This window comes from Oryctolagus cuniculus, chromosome 17 (assembly GCF_051225735.1).
Source record: "Oryctolagus cuniculus isolate XC-2025 breed Fujian yellow rabbit chromosome 17, ASM5122573v1, whole genome shotgun sequence".
Taxonomy (NCBI): Eukaryota; Metazoa; Chordata; class Mammalia; order Lagomorpha; family Leporidae; genus Oryctolagus; species Oryctolagus cuniculus.
The window spans coordinates 5,336,792-5,344,663 of NC_142883.1; positions in this window are offsets into that span (position 1 = coordinate 5,336,792).

The window sequence follows — 7,872 nt, forward strand, 5'->3', positions numbered from 1 at the left end:
TTAAATAGGGACAGGTATTGTGTCTGGGTGGCTTAACATCTTGGAATTATCTGCATCCCATAATGGGGTGCGTAGGATTGAGCCCTGCCTCGATTTCTGATCCAGTTTCCTGCTGATACATACTGGAGGCAGCAGACGCACGCTTCAGCACCTGAGCCTTCGCACCCACAGGGGAGACCTGGGTGAAGCTCCTGGCTCCTGGCTTCCGTGTGGCTCAGCCGGGGCTGTTGCTGGCATTTGGGGAGTGAACCAGAGGATGGAAGAACTCATCTCTGTTCTACTTTTCAAGTAGATGAAAATAAAAGTTGTCCAGTTGTAATAGGTGACCACAGCTTTCTGTAGGAAAGTGAGGTAATTTTTAACTTCAGCATCCTTCATTCTACAAGCTGACTCAGGCCAAAATAAAAGGTATTAGCAACTTTTCAGATAAAGGAGTATCAAGTCTTGGCCCAAGTGTTTACATGGGCCCAAGTGTTTACAGGCCATAGCAGGGAGCTGGATCGGAAGTGGAGCAGCGGGACTCAAACCGGCGCCCATATGGGATGCCAGCGCTTCAGGCCAGGCTTTAACCGGCTGCGCCACAGCACTGGCCCCAGATTCTGCTAGTTTTGAGTATGATGGATTCTGGACTGGTTTTGCATTAGAATTCCCTGGCAAACTTCTAGAAGACAGGAATTCCTGGAACTACGTCAGAAATATTTCTTCTATTTGTTTTAAGATTTATTTATTTGAAAGGCAAAGTGACAGGGAGAGAGAGAGAGACAGACCTTCCATCCTCTGGTTCACTCCCCATATGGCATAAGGACTCCAAGTCTCCCACATGGGTGGCAGGGGCCCAAGTGCTTGGGCACACTAGCAGAAGCAGGATCAGCCAGGGACTTGAACTAGCACTCTGACATGGGATACTAATGTCATGAGTGGCGACTTAACCTGCTGTATCACAATGCTGGCCCCAGGAAGTCTGGGAGCCCTTCTCCTAACCCAGGAGTGAAGTGCCTATGTGAGATGGAATGGGGGAATATCATCGTAGAGTTCTGAGGTTTCAGCTGACTACCACTGGCCTGCATTTCATTCAAATGAAACCAGTCCAGGCCGGCTTTCTATTCATTCTGAACACGGAATAAACTATTTTTCTCAGGTTTTGTAATAAAAATGAAATAATTGTGCCCTAGTGAATCTTCAAGGAAAACTTCAGCATTTCAATGACTCTGATACCTTAAGAAGCAAAGGACCCATCTACAGACTGCTTCAGCTTGCTTGCTTTTTCTTTCTTTCTAAGTTTTATTTCTTTTGAGAGAGACAGAGAGCTCCCACCAGCTGGTTCACTTCCCAAATGCCTACAATAGCCAGTTGTAGTTGAGGACCAACTACATGAGCCATCACCTGTTTGCTGTCTCATAAGCTGTTCAATAACAAGAACCTAGAATCAAGAGCACTTCCTGGATTTGAACCCAGGCACCTTGATAAAGGACACAAGTGCCCCAACCTGCATTTACCCACTAGGCCAAATGCCCACCCCAGCTTCCTTCCTTGGTTCAAACCCCAAATGGCTTCAACGGCCAGGGCTGGGCTGATCTGATCCAAAGCCAGGAAGCTTTTCCAGGTCTCCCACGTGGGTGCAGGGGCCCAAGGAGTTGGGCCATCTTCCTCTGCTTTTCCAGGCCATAGCAGAGAGCTGGATTGGAGGTGGAGCAGCTGGACTCGAACCAGCGTCCAAATGGGATGCCGGCACTGCAGGTGGTGGCTTTACCCACTATGCCACAGTGCCAGCCTTGACCCCAGCTTTCTGATCTAGATGATTTGGAGGTTAGTACTAGATGTCATAGAATTTGGTTTTCATAGTGGTTAGCTAATGAATGGAGTTCCTCAGGGTGACATGTAATTGGAACATAAACAGATTCCTATTTAATCTGTTATTTGGGTGTTGGGTGTCACTTCCCTGTAAGCATGACTATATGAGAGCATTTTAAGGTTTCCTCCACCCTGGGGCCTTGTGAGACACTCATGTATTTGTTTTCTTTATAATCCATATTTTAAAGTCTATCATGTGGCTAACTTTGCCAGAAGTTGTAGAACTTGGAATATTAAGAATTTTCCCACTTACTTTCCTGGGCATACATTTTTAAGTTATTTATAATTTTAACAATTATATTTGCAACGGAGGCTAATTCCATCTCAAGAAGAGCAGAGCAGAGGGGCAGGGAAGCTTGTTTTGAGAAAAGTTCATCGAATTGGGAAAAAGGATGAATTTATACCTCTTATCCTTATTTAGCTCCTAGTTGGAGGAAGAGAAACTGACAGGAAGTTAGGAATTAATGGTCTCCATTTCTACAATTCAGGGTGGTGACAAAAGGATTTGAGAAGGGCACAGACCTCTGCCCAGGTGTATGTGCCATTCTGTTGAGCATGACTTTGCATAAAGGGAAGGCATGGACATGACAAAGACATTTTCTATATCTGAGGCCTCTTGCTCCATTTGTTTAGTTTTAAGAGGAAGCACCTCTTTCCCAATGGCCTTGATCTGTCTCGTTTTGTGAGGATACAGCTAAGAAAAGGGTGGGCAGATGTGTCTGCAGGAGTGATGGATGCAGAATGTGTGTGCGTGAAAATGTGTCCTTAAGTTACAGTGATTCACTCAAGAGACACCTGGAGATGCTGGGATTCAGAAGTAAAATTTGTTAGAAAAGCTTGTCAGGGTGGCGCTATGGCGTAGCAGGTAAAGCCACTCCCTGCAGTCCTGGCATCCTATATGGGTGCCATTCAAGTCCCGGCTGCTCCACTTCCGATCCAACTCCCTGCTATGGCCTGGGCAAGCAGTAGAAGATGACCCAAGTCCTTGGGCCCCTGCAACCATGTGGGAGACCTGGAGGAGGCTCCAGGCTCCTGGCTTCAGATTGGCCCAGCTCTGGCCATAGCAGCCATTTGGGGAGTAAACCAGCAAATGGAAGACCTCTCTCTCTCTCTCTCACTCTCTCTCTCTCTCTCTCTTTCTCTCTCTCTTTCTCTCTGCCTTTCAAATAAATAAATAAATCTTAAAAAAAAAAAAAAAGAATGAGGCCAATATAGATTGTCCATGTCTTCCAACAAACTGGAATAAATTGGGGCAGGTTGAAATAATAGGGGATTCAAATCACTGCCTATTAATAGTGGGAAAGCTGGTAACACTCAAGGCACAATAGATACTTGAGCTAAGAGATGCTAAGTCAGTGTGTATTTTTGTATTGGTTAAAATTTAGTTATTACCTTAGGCATAAAATGGTGCAGAAGAATTTTCCAGATGATTATTTAAGTAAATTACACATTATATTCTTTTTAAAAAATATTTGTTTTATTTGAAAGTCAGAGTTATACAGAGAGAGAGGAAAGCCAGAGAGAGAGAGAGAGAGAGAGAGAGAGAGAGGTCTTCCATCCACTGGTTCACTCCCCAGATGGCCATAACATCCAAAGCTGAGCCAATCTGAAGCTAAGAGCCAGGTGCTTCTGCCTGGTCTCCCATGGGGTGCAGGGCCCAAGCACTTGGGCCATCCTCCACTGCACTCCCTGGCCACAGCAGAGAGCTGGCCTGGAAGAGGGGCAACCGGGACAGAATCCGGCGCCCCGACCAGGATTAGAACCTGGGATGCCGGTGCCGCAGGCAGAGGATTAGCCTAGTGAGCTATGGTGCCGGCCGAAGAAATGATTTTATATAAGCTTTTATAGGTTGTTAGATGTTTTTAAAAAATGATAATGATGGGGGCCAGTGTTGTGGCATAGCCGGCAAAGTTGCGGTGCTGGCTTCCCATATGGGCACAGATTTGAGTCCCAGCTGCTCCACCTCTTGATTCAGCTCCCTGCTAATGTGCCTTGGAAAGCAGTGGAGAATGGCCCAAGTACTGGGCACCTGCACCCATGTGGGAGACCTGGATGAAACTCTTGGCTCCTGACTTTGGCCTGGCCCAGCTCTGGCCATTGTGGTCATTTGTGGAGTGAACCACAGGAAGTTTCTCTCTCTCTCTCTCTCTCTCTAACTCTCTCTCTCTCTCTCTCTAACTCTCTCTGTAACTCTGCCTTTCAAATAAATAAATAAATCTTAAAAAAAATCGTAATGATAGGTCTGGATGATTTTAAGAACAAATATTCACACTGGCACATCCCTTCGCACTTCTTATGATCTGTATTGATTTTTGTGGACAAAATATATTTATTATTTTCTAATTTCCACTGAGCTGGTCATTCTGAGCAAAGGTTATTATAGCAGAGTGATGTATTGTATATCTACTTCACCCCAAATCTCTATCTTAGAGCAGGAAACGGAATATAGTGATTTCACACTGTTTAAAAGATTTATTTTATTTACTTGAAAGTCAGAGTTACAGAGAAAAAGAGAGACACAGAGAGAAAAAGATCTTCCATCTGCTGGTTCACCCCCACCAATGGCCACAAAGTCCAGGACTGGGCCAGGTTGAATCCAGGAGTCTGGAGCTCCATCCAGGTCTCCCACATGAGTGACTGGGGCCCAAGCACTTGGGCCATCTTCCCCTGCTTTCCCAGGCACACTAGCAGGGAGCCGATTTAGAAGTGGAGAAGCTGGGACTCAAATCAGTGCTCTGATATGGAATGCCAGAGTTGCAAAAGTAACCTGCTGTGCCAAGCCTGGCCCAGAATGTAGCAATTTTAGTCATAACTGTTACAGTACATGAACAGGTAAATGGGAGGGGTAGGTATTCCAATCTGTCACAATTTCAAGTTAGGATAAAGATGCCAACCAGGTCGGCACCCTTAGTCAGATGTTTATGTAAGTTTGCTCTTACTCATAAATAAGATTAAAAGGTTTCTGCTGGGACTGATTCCTCAGCTTTTTTTTTTTTTTTTTTTTAAGATTTATTTTATTTATTTGAAAGACAGAGTTACAGTGAGAGAGGTCTTCCATCTGCTGGTTCACTCCCCAGATGGCCACAACGGCCGGAGCTACACCGATCCGAAGCCAGGAGCCAGGAGCTTCTTCTGGGTCTCCCACGTGGGTGCAGGGGCCCAAGGACTTGGGCCACCTTCTACTGCTTTCCCAGACCATAGCAGAGAACTGGATTGGAAGTGGAGCAGCTGGGTCTTGAACCAGCACCCATATAGGATGCCGGCGCTTCAGGTGGTGGCTTTTACCTGCTGCACCACAGCGCCAGCCCCGATTCCTCACCTTTGTAGCAAACCTTCTCAGCGCAATCTGTAAATGAAACTTACTTTTGATTTTCTTTTCAAAAAATTGTTGAGGGGCTTGAGTTGTGCTACAGTGAGTTAAGCTGGCACCCCATATCGGAGACCCGCTTCAACTCCCCGTGCTCTGTTTCCTGAACAGCTCCCTGCTGTGTGCACAGGGAAGCAGCAGAGGATGGCCCAAGTGCCTGGGCCCCTGCCACCCACTTGGGAGACCCAGATGGAGTTCCTGGCTCCGGGCTTCAGGAGCTGTCGCAGCCATTTGGGCAGTGACCCAATGGATGGACGATCTCTCTCTCTCTGCCTCTCCCTCTCTCTGTCACTCTGCCTTCCAAATCAGTAAAATAAATCTTTAAAACACTTAAACTTGATTGAGAGGCAGAAGGAGAGACAGGCAGAGAGAGTGTCCTTTGTTAGTTCACTCCCGGAAGCTGGGAATCGGGAATTCAGCCCAGGTCTCCCACTTGGGTGGCAGAGACTCAGGCTGCCTCCCCGTGCGTGCATTAGCAGAAAGCTGCACTGAGACCTGTGGTCCAAACCCTGGCACACTGATGATATCTTAACTGCCAGGCCAACTCCGTGCCCCCGCCCCTAGTTAAAGATATCCATGACTGGACTCTAGCCCTGGAAACACAAATGACCACATCTTGGGGGGGGGGACCCAGAGTTCATTGTGTTCCTTAAACTCTCCCAGGTGGTTCTGATATGCAACCAGGGTGGGGCGCTTCTAACAGTCTGTTTGGAAAATACAACATTCTTAAATTTCTCTCATTCAGACTCAGAGTAGGTGCGTTAACTTCATTTTACAAAAGAGGAAACCAGCTCAGCGACATAAAGGACATTCCGGTGTCTTACAGGGTGGAGTGGGGGGCAAGACCGGAACCAAGCTGCACCAAGCTGTCTTCCACACTCAAGGGATCCGCCAATCCGGCAAGTCAAGTACAAAGTCAAAGTTTAGACAAAAGATTCCCTAAGAGTGAAATTGAAACCTGTCATTTAACAGCACAAGAAAATATGTGATTACCTTCCAAGGAAGTCTGATCATAAAAGTCTGTCCTAGGACAGTGCAGTCCAGGGACTCATTTATCCTGACTTTACACATGAATATAGTAAGGGGGCTGGCGCTGTGATGTAGGGGCGTAAGCCTCTGCCTGTTGGGGTCCCGGCTGCTCCACTTCTGATCCAGTTCCCTGCTAATGGCCTGGGAAAGCAGTAGAAGGTGGCCCAAGTGCCTGGGCCCCTGCACCCACGTGGGAGACCTGGAAGAAGCTCCTGGCTCCTGGCTCCTCGCTTTGGATGGACTCAGCTCTGGCAGTTGCGGGCATTTGGGGAGTGAACCAGCAGATGGAAGACACCCAACCTCCCCCCTGCCCAACTCTGTCCAAAAAAAAAAAGAAGATTCAAACCCAGATTTCTCCCGTGAGCGCCTGAGCTAGCACCCACCATGTTGCACTGCCTCCCTGCGGGTGACTATGTGCTTTCTGAGGGCAGGCTTGCTGGCTGGATCGGTCTGACAGGGTTTCTTTGCTTTGTTTTGTTCAGGTTTTGGAAATTTGGGCTCAGCCTTTAAAAATGGGAAGATTGTAACCCAAACAAGTGGCGCGCCTCATGCTGCTGTGGCAGGCACACAAACGCATGCTCAAGCCACCCAGAAGGGAAGAGGCTCCTCTCGGCTTTTATGGCGAGCCCAGGGGAGGGTGGTTAACCAACACCGCCGAGAATACAAACTTCCCAACTGCTTGGAGGCAGGCCAAGCAATGTGGAATGCAGCTCAGTCTTTATGGAAATAGTGACAAGCAAAGACATTTGCCGTGAGGAGATATGCGGACGCGGGAAGGGGTCAGCCACCCACGGCCGGATCGCGTTTGCCGAGTCTCCGCTATCGCTATCCTGCGAAGCGCCCTTCCCCTCCAAGTGCGCCTGCATTTGGCGCAGGGACGGATTACCAGGACAGGTGGCGGAGTCAGGACTCAAGGGTTGTAAACAGCTGCAGAAGCCGGGGCTGCGCCCACAGTCTTGATGGCAGGGGAACGGCCCAGCCGCCGGGGCCCCAGATGGGAACGCCGCTCATTTTGGTCTAGTGCGTGCGCCGCCCATTACAGCTACATAGCAACGCTGAAATGTGAAGAATGCCCAGTCGTTTTATATGGAATCATCCTGGCGTGCTTTCTGCTGCTGACTCATGCTGCTACCGCTTTGGGACTGTTAGGTTTCCAAAAGGAACACACAGTAGGTATTCAATAAACACATGTCTGCCTGCTGTGGCATGGGCGTGCCTCCAGGGGAATGCCCGTAATACCCCGCCGACAGAGGCAGGCGAGTAGTGAACGACAAATCTGCCCTCGGGCTGCCGGTTCTAACGCCCCAGAGCAAGCCTTTTCCTCGTCCAGGTAACTTTTCCAGTGACAGCCAGCACAACTTGTCCCGAGCTCGGGCAGCTTCGTCGTCTATCCAATCGTCTCCGGGACTTTGGGATGGGGGAAGGGAGAGCAGACCTTCCCCGTCCAGGAAGGGGGCGGGCTTAGGCTAAACCGTGGTCCCTGCAGCCCGTCGTTGCGCCGTAGGGTACTTGGCACTCGAGAAAACCAATAGGAATGAAGAGATCCGTTTGAATCAGCCAATGCCGAGAGGGCAGGGGCGGGGCCTCGGGGCCCTATAAAAGCGGTGGCCGAGCAGCCCGGCGGC